Genomic DNA, 3,752 nt, shown 5'->3' with positions numbered 1-3,752 from the left:
CCTCAAGGAAACATCATGGCTTGTGAATATGAGTGGCAGTTCTCAACCTTTAGTGACATAGAATGGTGCTGCTCACATCTTTTTTTTTTTTAAGATTTTTTTTTATTTATTTGACAGATCACAAGTAGGCAGAGAGGCAGGCAGAGAGAGAGAGGAGGGGGAGGCAGGCTCCCTGCTGAGTAGAGAGCAGGATGTGAGGCTTGATCCTAGGACCCTGGGATCATGACCTGAGCCGAAGGCAGAGGCCCCAACCACTGAGCCACCCAGGCGCCCCTGCTGCTCATATATTAAACTGAAATTTCCCTTTCTGATTATCATGTCTATTACTTGGAAGTGTCGGTCAGGATGTGAACATTGGAAATTCCTCCTGTGAGTTCTTTTTTTTTTTTTTTTAAGACTTTGTTTATGTATTTGACAGAGAAAGATGACAAGTAGGCAGAGAGACAGGCAGAGAGAGGGAGAAGCAGGCTCCCTGCCAAGCAGAGAGCCTGATGTGGGGCTCAATCCAAGGACCCTAAGATCATGACCTAAGGTGAAGGAAGAGGCTTATCCCCGTGAGCCACCCAGGTGCCCCACCTCTTGTGTGTTCATGGACTGTTGGGGAACAGCTTTTGGGAAACCACTTTCTAGGATTGTACAATATCGTCTCTTCTCTCCTGAACACAAGCCTGATGGAAAGTTAGAATTGGCGGCAATAGTCGTTTTCCTTTTTCCTCATAAACAGGTCTCCTCCTGTCAAAGCCAGACCTGATCATGTTTTTGGAGCAAGAGAAGCAGCTCTGGGATGGGAAGAGAAAGGAGAACGTAGGCTTCCATCCAGGTATTTGGGAATGAATGAGGCAGATGACAGAGGGGAGGTCCAAGTCTGAAGGAGGAAGGTAGACCTTACGCAGTGGTTTGAGTAGCTCTCCTTGAATGAAGATTAGTTGGAGACATGCCCAGTTACTTTTTTTTTTTCACTCTCCCAGAGGAACATCTGCTCTCCAACATTATCAAGTTCTTAGATTTCTCTAGGGATTCTCCTTCAGCTCCAGTGATGGTTCATCACGTTCATAGGGAGAGCCAGGAGACTCTCCTTTGAGTGGGAGGGCCCCTCCAATCTGAGAGCTTTCTATTGTTTTGAGGGCCCTGGGGAAGGCATCCTATTTCTGAGGACCTGTACAGTATGGCCTTTGTACATTATGGATTTCATTATGGGACAAGAAGGTCAGGGTAGTTGTATGCACAGTGGGGTTTGGTGGGGAAAGTCCCGGAACACTGGAGACAGATTTTTAATGTTTTCTGGCTTATGCTTTCTAAGGTATGGAGGTTTTAATCTTAGTCTTACAAAATTCAGTTTCAATAACTTTATCAGATAACGAAGTACCGCCCCAAAATGAGAAAATATACTGCTTTATTTCCCTTCAAATGATCTTTTTTCTTTTTTTTTCTTTCTTTTTTCTTTTTTTCCCCATATAGAAATTTCTGCTCTATGAGTTCCATTCCTAAGTGGTGAAATACTATAATGTCTCTATTATTTGTTTACTAGAATTCTGACATAACAAATATTACTGGGGATCTAGCACATTTAGAACTTGAACTTGTAGCCTTTAAGAAATTCTCATTTATTACATTATTTTTTAATAATTGCATCATTATATGATTCTTCTATGAACTTCTTGTAACTTTGTCCTGTGTGTTTTCACTTTCTCTTTAGTTCTATATGAGATTTATCTTTGAATTTTTACATCAAATGTCCTGATATGACATAGTCATGTGCTTTATAAGAAGTGAGTTAGACAATTAGTAATATTCCCATATAGTTTGTTTAAAATTTTTGTTTGTTCAAGACAGAGAGAGAGAGAGAAAGAATGAGTATAGAGGGGAAGGGCAAAAGGAGAGGGAGATGCCAAGTCCCTACTGAGCGGGGAGCCCTGTGTGGGGCTGGATCCCAGAACCCTGAGATCATGACCTGAACGGAAGGAAGATGCTTGACTGAGCCCCCAGGTACCCTAAACCTCCATGTTTGAAAAATCCTTGTGTTCAGTAATGTAGTGTTGCTTCATGGGAAATTTATCATGAGCTTTTTCTTCTACTTTCCTCAGAATGCATCAGAATTTAACTCCAAATATTAATATAATATACAGTGTGTCTCAGCATATTTTCAACATCTATGATGTTTATTTCTTCAGAAATGAAGATGTTTGTTTCCTCTGTTGTTACGGAATGGACTATAGGGTTACATTCTATAGAGGAGAACGAATGTATTAATAACATAATACACGTCTTTCAAGCATTTTAAGTGTTCATAAAATTCTCATTTACACCTCTTTATGGTTGACTTTAATGAGAATTCTTCACGATATTGTAGTCCATTAAGTCATGCCACTCAACGCCTGGGTGGCTCAGGAGGTTAAGCCTCTGCCTTCGGCTCAGGTCATGATCTCAGGGTCCTGGGATCGAGCCCCGCATCGGGCTCTCTGCTCATCAGGGAGCCTGCTTCTCCCTCTCTCTGCCTACTTGTGATTTCTGTCAAATAAATAAATAAAATCTTAAAAAAAAAAAGACATGCCACTCAATTGCTTGATTTTCACGGGTACATGGACACAGTTCAAAATTATGGTAATATAGAAGTTTTCCTTTTGTGTTATACATCAGTGTTTTATTTAGAATTTCCCGGGTTGAGTTTTCTCTTATTCTGGTTTGGTAATTTCCTAAGAATGTGCTTCCTTGTCTGGGTTATTCCACCACATTAGTTAGGTGTGGGTTGGGTGTTATCTGTGCAGGTTGTTAGAGGAAGAGAATTTTCAGCTCTGTATATTTCAAGACCATGTGAGGATAACTCAAAAAAGAATGAGCTTTATCCTTTTTGCTGGAAAATTCTGTGTGTTTTTGTCTTGTGTTTGTATGTCACACATATATACTGTGTCACCCCTACTTTTTGTCTCCTTGGTGAGTGGTCAGTGAATGTCGTGCCATGTCTAGGTGAGTTGTCATCCACATAGAATTGATTTCATCATGTATTTGTGGGTGAATTTTTATTCTCTGCATGAGAGAAATACTTTTTTGAATTCAGAGTAATTTTCAACATTTTATACTTCTGTATACTTCTGTATATACTTCTGTTTTGGTGTGAAATACAAAAGATATACTTCATCTAATTAATTGTAGGATTAATACCCATGATATGTCTTGGTACCTTTGTCATTGAGTTATGCATCTTCTATGAGTATTTTCATTGTGGTAACCTTAGAGATTCATTAAAACAACTTAGCTGTAAAATGAACCTTTTTATATTTGTTTTTATTTTTAAAAGATTTTATTTATTTATTTGACACAGAGAGAGATCACAAGTGGCAGAGAGTTAGGCAGGGAGAGAGGGGGAAGCAGGCTCCCCGCTGTGCAGAGAGCCCGGGGTGGGTCTCGATCCCAGGACCCTAAGATCCTGAACTGAACCGAAAGCAGAGGCTCAACTGACTGAGCCACCCAGGCACCCCTAAAACAAACCTTTTAAAACTCAGTGTCAATTATATAGAAAACTCTTCTTCCTGTCTTCACATCTGCACACCCTCCGGACTTTGTTACCTAGATCACAAATTCTTTTATGTTGGATCCTTTATTACCCACATTTGTGATTTTTCTTCTTCTTTTTTCTTTTTTTTTTCAAAAGCAAACTGTAGCAGAAATAAATGTGACTGGTATCTCATTGCAACACAGCACGTTGTTTAATTGTCTACATATTTACATTCAGCGGAGAGCTGTGTTCTCATCTG

The 3,752-nt window shown here is 39.8% G+C and overlaps 1 pseudogene; it reads left to right on the top strand.

The window, feature by feature from the left end:
• LOC111139595 overlaps positions 1-3,752 on the top strand; it is a 36,120-nt pseudogene that overhangs the window by 5,516 nt on the left and 26,852 nt on the right.

This window comes from Enhydra lutris, unplaced genomic scaffold (assembly GCF_002288905.1).
Source record: "Enhydra lutris kenyoni isolate GAN:26980312 unplaced genomic scaffold, ASM228890v2 scaffoldscaffold111, whole genome shotgun sequence".
Classification (NCBI taxonomy): domain Eukaryota; kingdom Metazoa; phylum Chordata; class Mammalia; order Carnivora; family Mustelidae; genus Enhydra; species Enhydra lutris.
The sequence above is the reverse complement of the archived record's forward strand: the minus strand, read 5'-3'. Positions and strand labels throughout refer to the sequence as shown.